The sequence below is a fragment of the Hylobates moloch genome, unplaced genomic scaffold (assembly GCF_009828535.3).
Source record: "Hylobates moloch isolate HMO894 unplaced genomic scaffold, HMol_V3 SCAFFOLD_8, whole genome shotgun sequence".
In the NCBI taxonomy this organism is placed as follows: Eukaryota; Metazoa; Chordata; class Mammalia; order Primates; family Hylobatidae; genus Hylobates; species Hylobates moloch.
Genome location: NW_026652283.1, coordinates 11424998 through 11448474, shown reverse-complemented (window position 1 = coordinate 11448474; position 23477 = coordinate 11424998). Strand labels below are relative to the sequence as shown.

Sequence of the window (23477 nt, the reverse complement as noted above, 5' to 3'; positions counted from 1 at the left end):
CCGTGACAGCTCTGACGCGGCACCGATTTCTGAGGGTCCAGTGTTTTCACTACCATTATTTTCTTTGGTCTCAAGTTGACACTTAAACTGTCCAGTTTTAAACCTCCGATCCGTGCTCCCAAATGCAAACATGACTTTCATTATGAATTACACGTCAAGGGAGCAAACCAAGGCGCTCGGAGCGGCGAGAACCGGGACACAGCGCTGCGCCTGGACTGGTAAACAAACCGCTGCGCAGGCGCAATGGCAACAGGACGGTAACCTGGGTAGCCGCCAATGGGCTTTCTCGTAGAGTGAAAAGCGGAAAAGCCAAACAAAACGCTGGTTCCAAGGTGATAAACTGGCTGACTTCCTCTATTTTTACTTTTTAAAAAAATTTTGTTTCTGAAGAACTAGTTGCGCGGCCTACCGGGCCCCGCAGAGATCTTCGTGGAATTTCTCGGCCCCCGAGAAATGCCGCTAGCCTGTCGGCTAGTTATAGTGGCCTAATTTTTTGTCTTGACCTTTTTCATTTGACTGCAGCACTAATCCTAATCCACTGGGAAAGCAAAAAAAAAAAAAAAAAAAAAAAAAAAAAGGCGGCGGGATCTCAACGCCACAGAAAACCTTCCTACTAGCCGGCCATCACCAAACCACGCGAGATCTGCCTGAGGAGAAGTGCGACCTCGGGAGTGTACGTTTGCGCATGCGTCTGGCTCATCAGTTTTAGCGCGCGAAAGTTCCAAAACTTTCCGCCTAGTGAGAGGCGGTCCAATTTGGCCCTTGGGGAGTGTCCGTCGCGTTAATGTGATGGATTCAAGTACACACCACCACATTCTATGAGATTTTGCAGGCAAAAGTCCACCAAAAGGGATGGCCATACAAGTCATCCCTTCTTTCCGTTTTTATATTGGCCGTGAACTCTGTGAGGGGAGGTTTCAGCGAATAAAGTAGTAAAGGAGTGGGAGCGGGAGAGCCAATCAATGAGGCTGTAGAATAAGAGAGAAATCTGAAGGGACAAAGGAGTTTTATTTATTTTTCGGCTGGTGACCAAGAGGATGTGAGTGTGAGCTAAGGTAATACAGTGGGAAGGAGAAGATGGGAAGATTTGAGAGGTAAATGAAGGTAAATCAAGGCAGTATAGATCTAGCCTACCTGGGAGGCCAGACTAGAAGGAAGTTGACAGTAGAGGACATTTTTCTTAAAAGAGTGTGAACTTATGCATGTTTGTAAACAGGCAGAAATGGCATGCATTTAGTACATGGTGTATATAAGGTGGAAATCGGGACGCCCCTAATGGAATGGAATGAGGAAGATTCTAAAAGCCACAGTCCTGAACACAGGCCGAGGTGGAATTGGGAAGAACAGTCGCGGTAACAGAAGTCAGGAATTTGGGAACTGTCTGGAGGGATCTGACCAATCTGACCTCTTTTTGTCTCTCAGCATATATGGGACACATGCACAGGCATTGGATTTGGCCCTGCAACATCTTAAAGGTACCACCCAACACCTGAAGTGTCTGCCTCCTTCCGATGGAGCCTCCTGGCCCCTCCCACCTCTCACCAGCTTTACTCTTTAGCCGGAATGAAATGTGGATTTCATGGAATGAAATGGTGGCATTTAGCTACCACGTTACTCAGATGTGTCACTGACATCTTACAAAAGTACATACTTCTAGCCTCTAGCCTCCCAGTTCACTAGCTATTAGAGTCCATCTTGATATTGGCAGCAATTCTATGCCACTTAGCTAGTATATTTTGATTCTTTGTATACTATCTGGAGTACAAGGCAGAAGAATGCTGATGGAATACGTAATTTTACTCCAACAAACGAATGGCTGATAGGTAAACAGTATCACTTTATCTGTAAGAAAAACTAAATATGGAAAGCCACAGGATTGAAGCTAGCAGTGATGGAGAAGGATCCCAGTGTGAATATATAGAATCAAAGTACTTCAGTAAAGAGCCAGGCATGGTAGTCACTTACCAAGAAAGTGATTTCATTTCATTTTGGCAGCCTGAAGTATATCCTGGCAGCTGCGCTGTATGTGTGAAGTGCATAGGAACATGCTGCAGGAAAAATCCATGGAGGCAATGGAATAGGATTTCAGGGTTGAAGCCTGGGTGTCTTGTTTTAGGGAGTGGGATCATCCAGCTCTGAGAGGCATGACATCTCGATATGATGTCATATAAAGTGTGTACAATTGGGAATCAGACCTGGGCTTTGACTTTAGGGTCTGCCGATCACTCTGTGTGACTGTCTGAATCTCAGTTTCTCTATTTGTAAAATAAGGATAATAGTGCCTGTGCCATAGTATTATTGTAATGACAAAACGAGGTAGCATAGAACTTAGTATAAAGTACACGCCACCTACCAATTGAATTGTGGATGCTCTATGCATCATAGGGCTGTCTGTATTTAGGGAGCTTTAAGACAGGTACTCTACCAGGCCGGGCTCGGTGGCTCACGCCTCTAATCCCAGCACTTTGGGAGGCCAAGGCGGTCGGATCACAAGGTCAGGAGATCGAGACCATCCTGGCTAATACGGTGAAACCCCGTCTCTACTAAAAAAAAAAAAAAAATACAAAAAATTAGCTGGGCATGATGGTGGGCACCTGTAGTCCCAGCTACTCGGGAGGTTGAGGCAGGAGAGTGACGTGAACCCGGGAGGCGGAGCTTTCAATGAGCCAAGATCGCGCCACTGCACTCCAGCCTGGCAACAGAGCGAGACTCCGTCTCAAAAAAAAAAAAAAAAGACAGGTGCTCTACCATGCCCACACATTAGAATCACCTTGGGAGCTTAAAAAAATCCTAATGCCCTGGCTTTACCCTAGACCAATTAAATCAGAATCTCTGCGAGTGGAGCCCAAACATCAGTACTTTTTTTTTTTTTTTTTTTTTTTGGGAGGGGGGGCCTTCTCTGTCGCCCAGGCTGGAGTGCAGTGGCACAATCTCGGCTCACTGCAAGCTCCGCCTCCCGGGTTCACGCCATTCTCCTGCCTCAGCCTTTCTGAGTAGCTGGGACTACAGGCACCCACCACCACGCCCAGCTAATTTTTTGTATTTTTTAGTAGAGACGGGGTTTCACCATGGTCTCGATCTCCTGACCTCGTGATCCGCCCGCCTCGGCCTTCCAAAGTGCTGGGATTACAAGTGTGAGCCACCACACCTGGCCATCAGTACTTTCTTAAAGCTCTCCATTTTGCAACTAAGGTTGACAGCCACTGCTTTAAGAGTTCCCTCTAGGGCCAGGCATGGTGGCTCACGCCTATAATCCCAGCACTTTGGGAGGCCGAGGCAGGGGGATCACGAGGTCAGGAGTTTGAGACCAGCCTGGCCAACATGGTGAAACTCCGTCTCTACTAAAAATACAAAAATTAGCTGGGCGTGGTGGCACGCTCCTGTAATCCCAGCTACTCTGGAGGCTGAGGCAGGAGAATTGCTTAAACCCAGGAGGCGGAGGTTGCAGTCAGCCAAGATCGCACCATTGCACTCCAGCCTAGGCGATAGAGCAAGACTCCGTTTTGGAAAACACGTTTGGAGGAATGAAGTTTAGAGCTTGAGACAGGCAGATAAGTAGGGCATCATGAGCTCTATTCAGGAGGGAGGCCACTGTGATAAGAATGGGGTTAACATACTAATTTCGGAAAGGTCATTGATAAAGCCATTAGTATAATTGCCAGGATACACAGGCTTAGCTGTAGAGATAGAAGAGTTTCAGTCTCTCAAGCTGGTCTTTTGATCTAGCACAGGCAACACAGATAATGATGTCTTATTGCATTACACATGGTGAATCTTGGGCCATCAGCAGGGCTGATGGCAGTAGTGGGTTGGGGTGGACCATTACAACCTGCAATACCTCATTGGTTGGGGAGGGCATCAAGGCATGATTGAAATGTGGGTTCTTTTCCAATGAGAGTCTGCTATACATGGGAATGCATGTGCAGCAGGGCATTGATAATGAAGTGTTTTCTTGTAGCCTATCAGGGTTGATGTGGCTGCTGTGACCACACAAGTGGTTTTGTTATTATTAACAGATGAGAAAGGTGAGGTTCAAGCCTGTCTTTGTAGCCTTTCAAGGAACAGAGAATCACTTGGAATAGAAGTGGCATGGCCAGCAATTTCAGCTTCTAAGAGACAAGTTACTTGCTAGTAGGACAATTCTGGTTTCTAGGTTTATAAATAATTCAGAAGTTGAAATCACCATACTACTTTAGTTATTGAATATAGGACAAAAAAGGTAGTGATAATGGCCAAGAATATCTTTTGCCACATGAAGTTACCTGTCTTTAATTGGGTTCCTTTTCTTGAAAAGCAGGCACACATGAGTGACAGAGAATCTTCCTGGGACCGACAGGAATGCTGGACAGATTGGTCTGTGTCTTTAAAGGTTTTTATGAGTTAGAGTGAGCCAGGACTAGAGCCAAAGACAAGTAATGCTTCAGTTTCTTAAGGGCTTTTTCAGCTGCTGGAGGCCAGTAGTACTTTTGCCCAGAAAGCAAAGGAGAAAGGGGCTTAAGCCCAGTTGGAGAAAAAAAAAAACAAAACTATAATTAGGTCTCTTGTGCTCTGTGGATATCAAATACCTGTTGGACCTTTTTCAGAAACTTTCATATTGTACCAGTATGGGGTTCTGGTTCTATAAATGAGGGTATCCAGTCCATCTTTCTTTCTGCCTCTTTTAGGGATGCAAGAAATTAAATTTGAATCAGGCGCAGTAGCTCACACCTGTAATTCTAGCACTTTGGGAGACCAAAGCAGGAGGATCGCTTGAGCCCAGGAGTTCAAGACCGGTCTGGGCAACATGGCAAAACCCCGCCACTAACCTGGCTAATGTTACCAAAAAAAAAAAAAAAAAAAAAAGACAAGAGAAGCCAGCAGCGAGTCATCACTGGACCTGACCAAGATGACCACTCAAAGAGAGGAATAGACTTCAGCAGGGAAAAGCTAGAGGTCTTTCTGGAGTTAGGTAAGTGGCCAGCTGGTCAAAGGAGCTATAGTTGAAAAATTCATAGAAGTAGAGTTTTGTCCCCCTAAACCCACATAAGTGCCCATGAGATATGGAATCAGTCTTTAATACCTGTGAGGTACAGGGAAACTGATGGCAGCTCACGATAGTACCGACAAAGTAAGACGTACTGCTCATCCTCCTCTCAAACCCTGGAGGGATCAGAAACTAGGAGGGGCAAGATCTAAGGAAACAAGTCAGGAAAAAAGAGAAGTGGCCACACTCTTTTGCTAAGTCTACTACAGAAGGCACAAACTGGGAGGAGGGAGAACTGCCTAAGTCAGGTGCCAACTTTTGACTGTTATACAGGACTGGATATTTTAGTTATTAACACCTCTTAACTAAAAGTGACCAGAAAAAGTAACGGGACCACCCAGGTTTTAATCAGGGATAAGAGAAGAACCAACCTTGCAACCAGACACCCTTGAAGGGTGTTTTCAAAGGGACAGTGGAAAATAAAAATTAGCTGGTTTTAGGTTAATCTCAAAAGTCATGCTTATTCAGTGTGCTGGTACACTGTCGCTGAGCACCTACTTTGCTGTTTTAGATCCTAGAGGTATAAAGATGAATTGGATGACATCCGCCCTACAAGAATCTATGAAGTCAATGCAATATGATATATGCAATCATATAAGTAGCATATGTGAAAATTAAAGTACTATGGTGAAAAGGAAAATGTGAGTAACTTATTTTGGAAGGATACAGAGTGGGAGAGAAATAGAACTACAGATAAGATAAAACCCAGCAGGGTTTGAAAAGAGGAGTAGATGTTCACAAAGAGGACAAGGCAGAGAACCTGTCAAGTCTAAGCCACGGAGGCAGTACAAGCAGTGTGAAGGGCATGCTTGTTCAGCAGGTGACTCAAATGGAGGTGAAATGGAGGTCACAGGGGTTGAGTTTAGACCAGAGCTATTGGAAGGCTCATTCTGGAAAGTTAATGGAATTTTAGAAACAGATACACCAAGAGACCAGTCATTTCATCGATCAGTCATTCCTCACTCTGTTTGACCTTGCCTTTTATAAAATTGACCAACAGCTCTTTTTTTATTTTTTATTTTTTAATTATTATTATTTTTTCTTTAGTTTGGGATATGACCTTTATTGAGCTTATCCACCAGAGTGGAAATAATATCTGTACAAAACCAAATGTTTGTTACTATAACTTCTGCATCACAATTAAAATCCAAACAGTTATTTAAAAACAGTCAACTCAATCAAAACCCACTACTTCAGAATCGATAGCTTCTTTGAAGCCATAGTAACACTTAAATATGGTTAAGACTCGCATGCAGAAATTTGGTTGGTTGGAAAGCTAACTAAACTTCCAACTTGCTCAAATAGAATTACAAAAAGGTAAAATTGCCAACAGCCCTTTTAGAGAGTGCTGAGAAGATAGTACAGGAACTCTTTTCCATCCCGTTCTCCCAGCTGGTTGGATCTGGCTCTGTATCTGAGTTAGGCTGGGTCAAACAGACTCTGCCTCCTAAGAATTTAGAGTCAGAACATTGAGAGACTGGATCACTCTGACAGGAGCATTGAATTTATAAGGACATGTGAATTTCAGATCCAAGGCCACCATTTAGGGGCAGCCATTTTGGGGCCAGTAATACAATAAGGGACAAGCAGAACTAGTTGATTTCAAGAGAAGCTGGTGAATGCAGCTAATGAAGAAACAGAGAGAATTGGAGGTAGTAGGCCATGTGGTCTCCTAGAGAAAGAGAGAGTCAGTAGCTACCTTGGGTCTGACCACTTTCAGGACCCTTGTCTAATCTAAGGTCTGGCTGCCGCTTTTTGTTCTTGAGTTCCCTGCACTTCCTCTGAGTCATAATAAATCCATCTCAACCTAAGGGGATTTATTTTTCTCCCTAGACAACAGTGTTATGTGCCTAATTATGTTCTCCCCTTCTTAATGTTCTTTGTCCTGATAAAACCATGTATCTTCCACATTAGGGATACACATGTATAGCAAAGACACTTATTTAACTCGCTACAGATATCTCATGAAAATGTAGGTCCTTTATTTTGTCTAGAGTTTTCACCTATTAGTCATCTATTACTGCATAACAAAATTCCCTACAGTTTAGTATCTTGAAAGAATAATATCAAGTTCAACAGAGCTTAAAAAAGAAAACAAGCAAACAAAAACATTATGTCATAGTTTCTGTGGATCAGGAATTTGGGAGCAGCTTAACTAGGCCATCTGGCTTTGGGTCTCTCACAAAGCTGTAGTTGAGATGTTAGCTAGGGGTATGGTCACTTGACTAGGGCTGGAGAATCTCCTTCCAAGGCAGCTCACTCACAAGGTTGGCTAGTTGGTGCTGGTTGGTGAGAAGCCTCGGTTTGCTATGTGTGGGCCTCTTCACAAGGCAGCTTGAGTTTCCTTATGATGTGGTAGCTGGCTTGCCCAGAATAAGTAATCCAAAAAGGTGAGAGCCAGGTAGAAACTGTCACAGAATCAATTCTGTCACATTGTACTTATTAGAAAGAAGTAACTAAGTCTAGCCCACATTCAGGGGGAGGTGGATTAGGTTTCACATCTAAAATCTAATGTGGCAGCCAGACCTTAGATGCATTCTTTGAAGGCATATCAAAGAATTTGTGGATGTATTTTAAAACCACCACAACCTGTTAGGTTACAGAAAAAAAAAGTGTCTAATCCTGTTTCAAATATAGTTCAATTTCATTCAGTTCCTTTAGATAGTATTAGTACCCTATGGATGAAATGTTTCATCTTTCATAATACCTCCCAAAGAGGTCCTGTCATTTTTTTCTGAAGATGACGTTCACTTGTTTGGGGGGAAGCAGGGGTATAATTACATATCCTTGTGGCACTGATGAGAGAGAGGGTACCTCCTGGCTTCATTCTGGACCTAGTGTATGCACTGAGGTACTTTCAAGTTTCCAGGATGACACCCTCATGTAGTTTGAATTTATGTCCCTGCCAAATATCATGTTGAATTGTAATCCCCGGTGTTGGAAGTGGGGCCTGGTGGGAGGTGTTTGGGTCATGGGGCAGATCCCTCATGTCTTGGTGCTGTTCTTACTATAGTGAGTGAATTCTCTCAAGATCTGCTGTATAAGTGTGTGGCACCACCCCTAACTCTCTCTCTTGGTCCTGCTTTCGCCATGTGACATGCAAGCTTCTGTTTTACTTTCTGCCATAAGTAAAACTCCCTGAGTCCTACCCAGAAGCTGAGCAGATGTGGGCACCATGCCTCCTGTACAGCCTGCAAAAGTGTACAATTAAACCTCTTTTCTTTATAAATTACCCAGTCTCAGGTATTTCTTCATTGCAATGCAGGAACAACCTAATACATACCCCTTGTCTGCCTGATCCCTGGGGAACATGCTGTCCTGTGATGCTGAAGCCTGCAGCTGGTGAACTCATGGTGAACTCATGTCCCACCTTTGGATTCAGACAAATCTCCCAGGGAGTATTGGCCACCTCCCCTGGCAGACTCAGTACCCCTGGCCCCTGCTGTGGGGTTACCTTGCCTTGGTTGTTGCAGGCCTACTGGCTGTTAGTTCAGCATCATCCTTCGAGGGAACAGAAAGGCTTAGAATAATTGATTGTCATATCTGTGTCTGACCATGCTGTTGTGTACTTAGCCTGAACAGCCATAGAAATGCAAGGAATGAGGTTTGAGGGACTTGGGCAGTTGTCTCAAAAAGGGAGTCAAGGCAGAAATCCCTTACCCTGAGCACTGCTCTCAACATGGAGGTAACTCACTGTGGTAGGCAGCCTTTTATTTCATGACTTGACTTTTTGATGAGTCCAAGCTAGTTCTCTTGTAGAATAGTCTGCATTCTTGATTTGGCTGATTATTTCCTCATAATATCTTATAATTTGCTTCTCCAACCCTTGCCTTTATATTAAAAAAAAATTAAATGTACAGATTTGATTATATTCAGGTTAAACATTTTTAGAAAGAATACTTCAGTAACATTGAGTAGGTTACATCATTTCATGTTAGGCACATAATTTCAGCTTGTCTCACTATTAGTAACACTAAATTTGGTCACTTGGTTAAGATGATGACCCACCCTCCCACTCTCTCCATTGAAAAAGGACACACATCCCTTTGCACTTTATAAGTAATCTACAAATAACCTGTTCAACAACTTTTCATCTTATGCTTTGAACACCTTTTGTGATCTTTTCCTGAGTCAATTATTTCACTGGGGGTTGCAAAAATGGTGTTCTAACTGTAGTAGTCTGTATTTATTAACTAGCATTTTTCTGCAAAGAACTTTCTATCTTTTTTTAAGAGACGGAGTCTAGCTCTGTCTCCCAGGCTAGAGTGCAGTGGCACCATCAGAGCTCACTGAAGCCTCAACCTCCTGGGTGCAAGCAATCCTCCCACCTGAGCCTTCTGTGTTGCTGGGACCACAGGCACATGCTACCATGCCCGGTAAGAGCGCTGTTTTAAGAAAACCATTTTAATGAATTTCTCAGTGGACCACTGGGTAGTGGTTTGTTTCCAATTTTGTTGAAAGCACTTGGAAAGCTCCTGATTTTTAAAAGGATTCGTTACCCAGGTATTGGAGCTATTCACTTTCTCAATCTATCCCCAATATTTTCAGTTATTCCTATATTTGGTCCCCAGGAGGTTTTTAAATTCAGGCAATGCAGGATTTGAGGTAAAGGTGGAAGAGAGGTTCGGCAATCTATGGTAAGATGGAAGAAAAGCTGAGTGGAAACCAAGAACCAGCATGACATCTCGACTGCACCAGTTCTCAGAAAAGCAGTTTTAGAATGCATACTTGTAGAAGTTGAGGATCTAGAAATTGGTTCCCACAAAACTCTGCATGCTTTGGGACCCCTTGGAAAGTTTTTGCATGAAGCCAGAGGTCTATAGTACAGAACACTGAGCAAAGTCTTCCAGGTTTGGTTGATGACAATCTAAGGGCAGAAATAAAGGAATTTAGAGACTGGCTTTCAAAACAATAGCCTGGATTTCAAGCCTATTGTTTTGTTTCTATTTTGAATTTCAGAAACCAAATATTAATTTCTTTTTTTCCACTCCTTTTGTAACATCTAAACAGTGCCAAAACCCTATCTCCAGGGCAAATGGATTCCCCAGGCAGATGAGAAGATCACATTACTCATGTTCAAAATATTACTGCAGTTGCACAAGTATTGTGGAATTTTGTGCATTTGGATGAAAGACAACTGTTTCTTTATCTTCTTCCAATGTCAGGAGTAATTTTGGTGATTATAACTTTGGCAATATATTTTAAGCAGAATTAGTATATTATGTAACATGTTTTATGACCATCCTTAATAACATTTTGGGTTATGACTCCCTACAAAATGATTTTAAATATCATTAAGCCATAATATATACATGCAGTCATCCTGGAAGGAATAAATATATTGGTCATTTTTTTTGTCTCAAATAATTTAAAGCAATCTTTGTGATTTCTCACATCAAGGGGCCACAGTAGTAAGTCACAACACATTAAACTGACCAGTTATTTTAGTCTAGTCTACTATTTGTGACGCAGAATAGCATAGTACACTATGCCTGCTCTACAGGCTGAGTCAGTGGTTCCAAATCCTAGCTCCCACACTATGCAGCTTTGGGCATATTACTTATCCCCCCAAGCCTCCATTTCTTCATCAGTAAAACAGAAATGCCAGTAATAGTACCCATCTTGTTGGGTTGATAGGATTAAATGACATAATGTGTATGTAAATACCTGGCACATGTTAAATATTAGTTGTTCTTGTTGTTGTGATTATTCTTGACTAAGAGAGGAGATGATATCCAAGTCACCAGCCTGCTGACTCAAAGAATTTCTTCAATATCTAACTTTTTTGATAATGAGTTATCATTATCAAAGTGTTAAAATTAACAGTTGAATTTCTCTGAGTCTTACATAGAAAAACTAGAATCAACCTCACTCCTCCTAAAATAAAAATAGAAAATACGATGAGGATGTTGATCCAGGAAGGACCTTCAGTTTCTTGAAAACCATACTCCAGCTTCCTTGTGCCACCTGTTTGCTTACAAAGTTTTCATTTCAACATGCTGCAAGTCAGCATTCCTCTTTCAAAAAATAAATATTCTGAATTGCCTTGCTTAGGATTCTGAGTTAGAAACAACAAGTTATATGCCAGTGTTATGAGACAAATGTATAGCCAGTTTATATTTCTGACTTGGAGTAATCCAAATGCTATCCAAGTATTAATAAAATTTGTATTTATTTAAAATAATTCGAAAGCTCACATTTAAAAAAATTGTCTTTTCTCCCATAGTGTTATAAATAATCCACACATTGTTCCTAGTATCGACAATCAGGTGTGGTTCTAAAGTATCTCCCAATTAAGGCTGTTAGGACTTAGATAATGGCTTCCTAAAAGTCAGATGTTCTAACCTGAGGAGAAACCGATTTCTTGAGTTCTTTCCACCACCCTCTGATGGCACTTCAGGGTCAATCTGTGAAGCTGGAATTTTCATTCAGTTGCACCTAACTAGATTTTTAAGGAAAGAAGCAGTGGAAGATGGTGAGAGTAACTATTGCAGTGTCCATACTAATTCCTAGATTCCTTTCAAGATTTAGGACCGACAACAATCCAATTTGGCTCTGAGAATGCTAGTTGAAATCCCTCCTCAGCAATTCAGTCCTTTTCCCTCTTCCTTTCTTTAGTCAGCAGGCTCCCATGGTGACCGGTTTTAAAAGAAACCATCCTCTTCAGCAGTTGCCTAGCACCATGGCAACTAGGACGTCAGCAAAGCAGGATAGACCCTGCACAAAACAGCTCCAACCAGGCTCCCTCCCTGCCTCTCCAATTCAGCCCTGCCTGAGGCCTAGGGGATGGGGCTAATGACATCTAGACTTGTACACCCCAGAATTCCTATGTGTTTCTGTGGTTTTCCCCATAAGCATAGATATTTGGGCATACAGTAAACTATGTTACAGGAATCTCCCTCCCTGCCCCCCCAAAAAAACATAGATCATATTTAAAGGGTGAGGATGGGTGAGGGGATGGGGACAGGGAGGTAGGTATGGGATGGTCTTTTGGGTTTAAGTAAATATAAAAATTATGTTTGTGTTTATAAGGTAACAGTAAGCTGATAGTAGGGGAAGTCAGAGCCCTAAATGTATGGTGTGGTTTATATTTAGGCACAGGACCTCAGGGAAATTTTAAAAAATATTTTTATTTACTTGAGAGTGAAATAGACAAATGGCTTTAACAAGCACTGAAGAGGGTGTAATGCTGTCCGTGGTGCTGAACACCCCATTGTCCCAGATGTGTGCTAAGGGGGATCCAGAGGGGAGGTTAAGGAACACCTTGCCAGGTCAGGATACTGACTGTAAGAAAGAAAGAGAGGGGTTGAGGTTAAGAAAGCATCATTTATCTCCCATACTGAGCAACTCTGAATGGTCAGGATAAATCTTCAGACAGAAAAAAAAGAAAATAGAGAAGGAAGGAGGTTTGGGTGACTGAATCTTCCCCTTTTCATATGGAGATTTTTGGTCTGAGCCAATCAAGACAGAGATTTCTGCTGCTTTGCTCCTGAAAGGAAAAGTGGGGGAAGGGAGGGAGAAGATGGCCACATTCTTCCCTTCAGCCACATGATCCATTTCCCATGTGACACATTCCAGAGCCTTGGAAAGGAGAAGGGAGGGGCAACAAGAGAGTGGGGCTGGGGGCGGGAAGATGGTTTAACAGTCTACCCTGCACAGCGTCATCTTGTCTCCCTAACAGGAAGCAGGCTGTGAGCCAAGGGGAAGGCAGAGGACAGAAATGAATGTGTTTCCAGGCTTTCTTGGTGGTTTATGGCATTCTCCAAACTCCTATGCAAGGGCTATTCCTGACAAAGAAGATCTAAAGAGAACGTCTCTGAAATCAAGTCCGGATGAAGGTATGTGATAGGGATCCCTTGGTATTGCGACTGAAATTTGGCTCAGAGGACATAATGCCTTCTTTTTTTCCAGGCAATTTGGAGATTTTGTCCTGCCTTAGATGCTGGTTAGAGGCTTTAGGTTTGTTACCAGTCCAGAAAAGATGCCTAGGTAGTTCTGTAAAACGAAAATTCATCAGAGTATGTGCCTGTTGAAAAATTGGATGGAAATTGTGTATAGTGATAATTAATGAAACAAAGCACTCATTGATGAAAAGGATTTTTTCCCCTTGAATCCTGGAAAGGGGGAAAAAAATTACCGAAACCAACTAGGTTTCATCATCACTGCAATAAAAGCTGTTTCATCCCTTTTCAGCTGCTTATTCCATGCCCATGTTCCCAGAGGTTATTGGCAGTGGCTCGGGGAGCTGAAGTGGGCAGGCGTGCTGCTCCTTTGTGCTGTGCGATCATCTTCCTTCTGATGTTCCTGGAACCAGGGGTGCTTGTGATCGTTCCCAGCTCTGATTTAGGACAGTAGACTGCCACAGAATTTCACATCTTGTAGAATTGCTAGCAACAAGACCCTGGGGAAGTTCTCAAAGGAATCTACCAAACTTACGGCTAAAATAATCAGCCATGAACTCAAATTTTCATGTCTTTGACTATTTTCAGCACAAAGAGAGGAGCCCCTTTAAATTTTATTTTGTCTTTATTTAACAAATACTTAAGAAAGTTCTTTCTAATGTGCAAGGCACTGTTCTAAGCACAAACAGTCATTGAATCCTTATAACAACCCTTTGAGGAAGGTTTTATCACCCACATTTTAGAGATGAAGAAACAGAAGCACAGAGAAGTTAGGGAACTTTCCCAAGATCACACAGCTAGCAAATAGTAGAAGCAGAACTTGGACCTGTGAAGCTTGACCCCAAGGCCTGTGCTTTTAACCACTGAGCTATGCTGCTTGCCTGCTCATATTATTTCAAATGATGTCAGCAGTCAGTTTGGCTTCAAATTTTGTTCAGCTGACACTACTAGAAGATTGAATCAGCTTGCTTTGCTAAAACAGATCCCCAGAGAAATCTATATTTAATATTAAATTATCCCTGTAGTCACATTCTGTACCCCCAAGTAACCCAGTAAGTAATTGCTGTTCTGTTTCTCTTGTGCTGTATAGATCTCTGTAGTAAAATGCCATGTTACTATGGTGACCAATTGATGTCTCAGGAAAAAAGAAATCTAGAATTATATCATGGGTTTTTTTAAAAATCGAACGTAGAAACACTCTTCCATCCTCAGAACCTAGCAAGGCCAGCCTAAGCATATTTTCTTTAAAAGCACCTACCTAGTTCTCAAAATACAATAGATTAAAAACTTCTAAAACTATGTATATAAATTATAATATCAAACTGACTGGATTTATTGTTTTAAAATGATATTATACCTTAAAATAAGGGGATAGGTATCTTTTGCAAATTATTTTAGGTTTTTAAGGATAAAAGAGGAGATTTGCTAATAACTTTTTTTAACTGCTAGAAATTTCTGAGATATAGAGATTTCCTTTTTTTGATCTGTGTAGATTTCCTTCTGGCCTTTGATAATAAAAGATGACTGATCTGATTCCTATAAGCTATGGAAAAACTAAGAAAAGTTACTAGTTCCCTTCAGGGTTTCATTGCGCAGTACTTTAAGATGTAATTGTGTCCCCTACAATATTGCACTTTAGTCTTTTAGCTTAAGCGTTTGATCCCTGCTGAAATCTACATTTCTCTGGAACAATTAACACTTTTATGCTATTATAGTCACATGAAGTGAGCTTCTTGAGGGACGGTATCCTTTCCTCTTTGGATTTCTAGCACTTATCACCAGGCCTGGTTTATGGTGAACTCTCAATATACTCTTGCGAATGAAGACTGAGAAGACTCAAAACAATGACGTATTCTGCTGGTGCCAATTTGGGAGTCCATGCCTGTTTTATTTTGCATGTATTTATAGGGAGGACAGTGAGGAGACATGTGTAGTAAGAACTTGGCAACAGTCAAAATTATGCCTGAAGTTTATATAGTTAGGCTGGCCCTGGAGCAGCTGCAAATTACAGTTTAGAAAGTATACATGAATTATTTCCTGGAGATCACCAATCCCCCTGACATTTTTATTTACATTTAGAATGAAGTTCTCCTGATATTTTTATTCGTATCTAGATGGAAGCACCCCTAACAGTCTTATTTTCCTCTGATGTTTTGGGTGGTCCCATCTCCCAGTGTTGAAACAGTTCAACTCAGTTTGAGAGTGAATGTCTTGAGAAGTCAACTCCCGCCCCAGGCAATTCTCTCCTAATCCAATCTGGCTCCCAGTCCTTAGAACTCTGTATAGAAAGCTCATGGGACTGCAGGACTATTTCCTAGGGAACTCTGGGATCTTGAGTGTCAGTGTGGGTTAGGGTCAGACTGCCTTTCCCAAACCATGGCATGATTGAAGAAGATGTCCTGAATGAAGAAGATTGTCCTGGGGCATTTTGAAAGCTTGGTCAGGATTTAAATTCAAGTTAGCAAGAGAGTAAGGCTTAAAATAGTCACCCTCCTGATAATATACACAAACATAACCTATGATTTTTCCATCTAATTAAATCATTAAGGGGTTGTGGATAAAGTGTGGGTCCTTGAATTCTACCAGCTCATACTGCTCACCTCAAGCATTACCTGCTGAGCGAGCTGCACAAAAGAGACAACAGCCCTGATGGAAGCACAAACCAGCTGGCAAGTGCTACATGCCCCCGACACATGCAGGGCTTCTCAGATAAGCAGGGCTAGCACACACATGAGGCATGGATCTGGAAGCCTAGCTGGGCTTCCTACACATCCCTCTGGGGTCTAAAAGGGGGCAACCTACTCAACCAGCTAAATGGGAGGATAGAACAGAGGGAGAGAAAATGGAGAGCCTTCGCCTTGACAAGAGGCCTTGCCAAGTATGATTTCAACCTAGAGGTGAGGGGTGAAAGCAGAAATAAGAAGAGGGACAATGAGCGTGGGTGAAGAATATGAGAAAGTGATACCTGGGTCCTGCCTTTCAGACACAACAGCTTGCCTGCAAGTAAACCCCGCCAAATGAGTCAGGGCCTGCCAGGGGAATGATCACATCCCTTCCTAGGGTGTATGTAGGGAGGGGAGAGGAGAGAAGGACCAGAGTGTGGACGCAGTTTCTTCTCCATCGGCCAAGGCAAGAAATTGGATGACACAGGAGTTGTGCTCTCTGAGAGGATGGTTTAAAAGAAAAAGGGAGGCTGAGTGCCATGACTCACCCCTGTAATCCCAGCACTTTGGGAGGCTAAGGCGGGAGGATTGCTTGAGCCCAGGAATTCGAGACTAGCCTAAACATAGGGAGACCTTAGGCCAGACATGGTTGCTCACGCCTGTAATCCCAGCAGTTTGGGAGGCTGAGGTGGGCAGAACACTTAAGGTCTGGAGTTCTAGGCCAGCCTGGCCAACATGCTGAAACCCCATCTCTACTAAAAATACAAAAATTAGCTGGGCATGGTAGCAGGTGCCTGTAATCCCAGCTACTCGGGAGGCTGAGGCAGGAGAATCGCTTGAACCTGGGAGGTGGAGGTTGCAGCGAGCCGAGATTGCACTACTGCTCTCCAGCCTGGGCGACAGAGCAAGACTCCGTCTCAAAAAAAAAAAAAAATTATAGGGAGATCTACAAAAATAGCTGGGTGTGGTGGCACACACCTGTGGTCCCAGGTCCTCGGGAGGCTGAGGTAGGAAGATTGCATGGGCCTGGGAGGTTGAGGGTGCAGTGAGCGGTGATCGCTCCACTGCACTCCAGCCTGGGTGACAAAACAAGACCCTATCTCAAAAAACAAAAAATAAAATGCCAAAGGGGAGTTACCGTCATTAATACATTTCCCTGTTTATGGAGTCATTTTCCCTTGGCCAAACCTTTAAAGCAGTCATCTCCTGGAGCCTTTCATTCAGTATACTCTCCTAGACACTGCATGTCTGTCGTGTTTAATTCTCATAGCAACTTCTATGATATGCATTATTAGCCCCAATTTTAGCTGAGGAAAATGAAGCTCAAAGAGATTAACTTAACTGTTCAATGTCCACAGACGGCAGGTAGAGTCAGGATCTGAATCCAGGTCTTTTTAATTCTGTGCTCTTTTTACTATATCACAAGTAAAGTTCTTTTATCTGCATTATTTTAAAACATGTTTTTGGATATTAGATTAATACAAATATCATTCCAGAAAATTTGGAAAGTATAAGGCAGTATAAAAGGATAATGAAAATAAAAATCAGTTGTGATCTTGCCACCTGGAAACAGTCACTGTTAAAATGTTGGTGTATTTCTTCTCAATTTTTTTCAATGCATATACTGAAAACAAAAGCAAATATTTGTTGAGCACTTGCTTTGTTCCAGACATTGTCCTTAGCTCCTTTCTTGTGTAATTTATTTTATTATCATAAAAGATCAATAAAGTGAGTATTGTTATTATTTATTTATTTATTTTTTTTTTTGAGACGGAGTCTTGCTCTGTCGCCCAGGCTGGAGTGCAGTGGCGCAATCTCGGCTCACTGCAAGCTCCGCCTCCTGGGTTCACGCCATTCTCCTGCCTCAGCCTCCCAAGTAGCTGGGACTACAGGCACCCGCCAACACGCCCAGCTAATTTTTTGTATTTTTAGTAGAGACGGGGTTTCACCGTGTTAGCCAGGATGGTCTCGATCTCCTGACCTCGTGATCCGCTCGCCTCGGCCTCCCAAAGTGCTGGGATTACAGGCTTGAGCCACCGTGCCCGGCCACAATATTTATTCTAATTTTATTGTTGAAGACACTCAATAAGCACAACATGTAAAATAATTTACCAACAGCTACACAGATTATAAGTGACTTGAACCCCAGGCAGGCTGACTCTAGGGCAGGCTTTCTCAACCTTAGCACTATTGGCATTTGGGGACAGATAATTCTTTGTCGTGGTGGGGGTCGGGGACTGTCCTTGTCATTGTAGTGTTTTGGGCTTTTTTTTTTTTTCCAGAGACAAGGTCTCACTCTGTCACCCAGCCTCAAGTGCAGTAGTACAATCATGGCTCACTGCAGCCTGAAACTCCGAGGCTCAAACTCCTAGGGCCCAACATACCCTATCTTGTGCTTGTTAGTTTTTTCCCTTTAGGTCTGTGATAGTCCCACCTCAACCTTCCAAGGAGCTGGGACTGTAAGCATGCACCACCATGCCCGGCTAATTTTTTTTTTTGATAGAGACAGGGACTTACTATGTTGCCCAGGCTTGTCTTAAACTGGCTTCAAGTGATCCTCCCACCCCAGCCTCCCAAAGTGCTGGGATTACAAGCATGAGCCACTGTGCCTAAACCATTGTAGAATGTTTAGCAGCATCCCTGGCTTCCACCTACCAGATGTCAGTAACACTTCCCTCTCCCAGATGTGACAACCAAAAATGTCTCTAGACATTTCCAAATGTTCACTGTGAGGCAGAATTATCTCTGATTGAGAACCACTAGTCCAGAACCTGTTCTCTCAGCCACCATACTATATAGCCTCTTCATATTTAGAATGCACATAAAGAGCCGGACACGATGATTCATGTCTATAATCCCAGTACTTTGGGAGGCTGAGGTGGGCAGATCACTCGAGGTCAGGAGTTTGAGAACAGCCGGGGCAACATGGCAAAACTCCATCTCTACAAAAAAATACAAAAATTAGCTGAGCGTGGTGGCGTGTGCCTGTAATTCCAGTTACACAGGAAGCTGACGCACAAGGATGTCTCCAACCCAGGAGGCAGTGGCTGTAGTGAGTTGAGATGACACCACTGCACTCCAGCCTGGGTAACAGAGTATGACTCTGTCTCAAAAGAAAATATTAGGTTGGTGCAAAAGTAATTGCAGTTTTTGCCATTACTTTTCATGGGAAAACTGCAAATTTTTTTGCACCAATCCAATAAAGTAGAATAAAGTGAAATAAAATGCACATAAAGTTATTTTGTTCTATATCCAAAGAGAGAAATAAATCTTCAAATTTGGGTGCAGGCCGTGAAACTTTGCTGGAATGTCAATAGTGACTTTATGGATCAAGAAAAGTGCTCATTAGTAGATTCTTATTAAATGCCTATTAGTAGACTCGGAGAACTAGTTATAAGCTCACAGTTGCCCAGTAGAGAGAATAAGTGCACTTTTCTCTCTTATTACCTTTCTGTGGTTCTCTGTGCCAAGCACCTTAGCCTTCAAGAATTTAGATTTCATGTGTATACTTGTGGCATATCAGGACCGTGCATATCAACAAAGGTGTCAAAATATATTGCTATGTCATAAACAGAGCATGTTGCAAATAACTGCTTACTAATAAATAATCATTGGTTTTTTTTTAATTAATTGGAATAAATTTAAGGATATATACATAACAATTTTTTTTCAGTATGATTTCTTAGATGGAGATTAAAGGGTTGGAATTACAGGTCTAGCTCCTAGAATTGCACATAATTCTGGATATATGGGGGTATATCACACATACGAACACATTTGTCATGTGTCTCTGAAGAAGAAAGATTGAAATTGCTTCATAGGTGATTTTTTTTTTTTTTTTTTTTTTGAGACGGAGTCTTGTTCTGTCACCCAGGCTGGAATGCAGTGGTGCGATCTCGGCTCACCACAACCTCCGCCTCCCGGGTTCAAGCAATTCTCCTGCCTCAGCCTCCTGAGTAGTTGAGATTACAGGCACCCACCACCATGCCCAGATAATTTTTATATTTTTAGTAGAGATGGGGTTTCACCATGTTGGTCAGGCTGGTTTCGAATTCCTGACCTCAGATGATCCACTCGCCTCGGCCTCCCAAAGTGCTGGGATTACAGGCGTGAGCCACCCTGCCTAGCCAGCATAGGTAATTTGAGTAAACCATTACTGATACGCAGAGAGGATTGAATTAAGAAGCACTGAGAAATGATCATTTATAAACTGTCTAAAAACAGATGGCACTGAATATATATATAATCCATGTGAAATATATGAAAATATATGTTCAGCCATGTTTTCATATAGTCACATAATTTGTCAATGAAAAAATACACGTTAATGCGATATTAAATTTAACATCTGTGGCCAGATGCAGTGGCTCACGCCTGTAATCCTAGCACTTTGGGAGGCCAAGGCGGGTGGATCACTTGAGGCCAGGAGTTCAAGACCAACCTGGCCAACATGGTGTAACACGGAATTGAAAATTCTCAAATAATAGAGCAAATATACAAATATAAGTGGAAGACTTTCATTTTTCATTTTCCATGTCTACTAAAAATACAAAAATCAGCTACACGTGGTGCACATGCCTGTAATCCCAGCTATTCGGGAGGCTAAGGCACCAGAATCGCTTCAACCCAGGAGGCAGAGGTTGCAGTGAGCCAAGATCGCACTACTGCACTCCAGCCTGGGAGATAGAACAAGACTCTGTCTCAAAAACAAAAAAAACAAAAAAAACAAATTAACATCTGCTTCATAAACTTGAAGGTTGCTTTCTAGAACACCCTGACTGAGGACAGTGGTACAGATCAAAATCTTCCCGGAATGTTGATGTGAATAAGACGTGAGACAGAAGGTGAATGCTCCTGAGAAATAATGCTTAGTAACTTCCTGCTCAGTGCTTATACTCGCTTCTTAACAAGTCCTTCACCTTCTTTTCAAATAGCTGTAAATCTCAACTACTTCATTGTTCTTTGCTTTGACTTTAATAAGTCTAGTCTTTGCCTGTTGATACTGAAGTCAGAACTTAGAAATGAAACCAAACATTTACCTCCAAAACAACTGGTTCCCTCTAACTCAACGAGCACACAGCAGGTGTTCAAAAAATGTTTGCTGTAGTGAATTGAATTTAGTGAGGTGCAAATTCCTTGGCCAAATGGTTTTCTTCAGAATTTGAAAGACCTCATACCAGGAAGAAAGATGTAGAAAACTGACAGAGGACACTCAGGGGTTCTAGAAATGTGTCTCTTCTGAGAGGTTTGGTATTGATAGAATGGAAAGCAAACACAGGTGGCAGGTCCTCTTTGACCAGACCACTTCTTGCAAGGAATCTTCAGTAAGAAGTTGTTGACACTTCTAGGATAATTACTGTGGAAAGCTGGGCTGGACCCCTAGGTAAAATTCATCTTTCCTTTGGAGACCCATGCTACTGATCTTTGATATCAAAAACTCTCAGTGCTGGGCCCCAGCAGCCCTAAACAACTTCCCTCTCCTCCCATCAAAATGCACTCTCAGGATGAGCTCTCTGCCAGATGAAAGTGGTGGGTTATAAATTAAATGAGCTCATCTCAGATAACAATGTCCACCTGTCACTTTTTGCTCATAGAGCTGAAATGACCTTAGAAATCATCTAGGCCAACTCATGCATATTGTAGATATGGAAACAGAGGTTCAAGGAGATTGATTTACTTAAGGTCCTTATGCTGAAATAAAAATAAGACCAAGATCTCTTGACTTGTTCAGTGCTTATAATCAGAATTAGAACCCAGGTTTCTTAGCCCCCAGCCCAATGTGTAAGGTGAAGTAGAAAGCACTATACTCTTTAAGATTTTTGGTTTTCTAATATTTCAGATGCTAGTAGGGTAGTAGAAGGCGATAGAATGACTGGTATGAATTTTAGTACTCACATTCAATTATATAAGAAATGCTACATTGAATTAGTTTCTATTGCTGCTGTAACAAGTTAACACAAATTTAGTGGCTTAAGATAACATTGTTCATTATCTCACAGTTCTGTAGGTCAGAAGTCTGGGTGGGTTTGGCTGAGTTCTCTGCTTAGAGTCTCCCAGGGCCAAAATCAAGATCTTAGCAGGACCGTGATCCTTTTTAGAGGCTCTGAGCTTGACTGCCCTTCCAGGCTCAGTCAGGTTGTTGGCAGAATCCAGTGCCTTGTGGTTGTAAGACTAAGATCCTATTTCCTTGATGGCTATCAGGTGGGAGCCATCATACCTCCTAGAGGTCTCATCCTGGTTCCTCTATGTGGGCCCCTGCATCTCAGAGCCTGCAATAGCATGTCAGTTCTTTCTCATGCTTGGAGTCTCTCTGACTTCTCCTGCTGCTACCAGAGACAGTTGTCTGCATTTAAGGGCTCATGTGCTTAGATTGGGCCTACCTGGATAATCCAGCATAATCTCCCCACTTTAAGGTTCATAACCTTAATTATTGTGCAGAATCCCTTTTGCTATATAACATAACAAATTCACAGGTTCCAGGGATTAGGGCATGGATATCTTTGGGAGACAATTCTGCCTACTACTCACATTATTTCCTTTAAATAATGGCAAGGCTCTATCCTACCAGGCTGATGGGAACATCAGTGGCAAACATTACTGAGACTCTCTTCCTCTTCCTAGGTCCTGGGGTTCTTACACAGAACAAAATCTATGGGGATACTTTGTTCCTCTCGGCTCCACTTATCCCTCTTTCTCTCTAACCTGCTCCCCACGTGATAATTTTGGTTCTTTTGTCTACAAAAAACCTCTGAATTGCTTCCAGGACAACAGACTATCACAACAGTCCTAAATCCGGGTCTCAAGGAGCCTAGAACATTGTTAAGGACCTGGAACGTGGCTGGGACCCAAGGCGGCATGTTGGCTAGGCTAGACTCTCTTGTCATCTGTCAGCAGCAGGGGTCCTGGAGAGTCTACTTAGATGAGCCATTCTTCATCATCTCTGCTGCTGCTTCCATTGCCTCCCTGACCCCAGCCCAGGGGAGGGTCCTCACCATGCTGTCTTACAGCAGCCTACTCTTCTTTCATTGGACTTACTACAACTTAATACATTCATTTCTTCTTATCTGTTCACTACTCTCTACCCCTCTACAACTAATTACACTAGATCTTCATGAGGGAAGGGATACAGTTTGGTTTACCATTGTGTATCTAATTATTAACATAGTACATTCTGGAGCATAGTATGATCTTAGTGTATATTTATGGAGTGATGAATGAATTGATTCAAATGGGCAAAGATTTTCAAAAGACATTTTTCCAAATGTACATATTCAGTAGCCAACTGATATCTCTACATGGATATCTAGTGGGAATTTAACTTGTGTAAAATAGTATTACTGATTTCAAGCTCCCTAAACTTTTTCTCTCTTGCCCTCAGGCTCTCAAAACTAGGGGTAATCCCCATTCCCTAACCCCATCACACATAAAATAATCTTGTTGGCTCTGTCTCCATAATATTTTCAATATTCATCTACTTTTCTCCACCTACACTGCCATCACTCTGGTCTAAGCCACCATCATCAGCAGTGGTGTGATCACAGCATCACAGCTTACTGCAGCCTCAACGTCCTAGGCTCAAGCAGTTCTCCTGCCTCAGCCTCCCAAGTAGCTGGGAGCCTCCCACCAAAACCAGCAAATTTTTACTTTTTTTTTATATTTAGTAGAGATAGGATTTTGCCATGTTGGCCAGGCTGGTCTCGAACTCCTGACCTCAAGTGATCCACCTGCCTCAGCCTCCCAAAGTGCTGGGTGTAATAGCCTGTTAACTATTCTCCCTGCTTCTACTCTCGGCCACCTACACAGCAACTAAAGTTGTATTTTTAAAACATAAATCTGGGCGAGGGGGTTAAAAAAAAAACATGTCATATTCATTTCACTCCTTTGCCTGAA

At 42.4% G+C, this 23477-nt stretch overlaps 1 protein-coding gene across 5 annotated transcripts in view; it reads left to right on the top strand.

Annotated features, from left to right (window-relative positions):
* Nucleotides 1-565: 565 nt before the first annotated feature.
* Nucleotides 566-23477, top strand: part of GPR19 (G protein-coupled receptor 19) — a 36449-nt gene continuing 13537 nt past the window's right edge. Inside the window, exons 1-7 of one of the 5 annotated variants that reach the window (XM_058442617.1) lie at nucleotides 756-1055; nucleotides 1423-1475; nucleotides 4665-4948; nucleotides 5535-5664; nucleotides 9257-9399; nucleotides 10034-10199; nucleotides 12705-12861. The gene's annotated coding sequence lies outside the window, so the exon portion shown is untranslated. Of the gene's footprint in view, nucleotides 674-755; nucleotides 1056-1422; nucleotides 1476-4664; nucleotides 4949-5534; nucleotides 5665-9256; nucleotides 9400-10033; nucleotides 10200-12704; nucleotides 12862-23477 lie in introns of those variants that run through there. The other 4 variants (XM_058442620.1, XM_058442618.1, XM_058442619.1 and 1 more) reach the window with 4 other exon arrangements.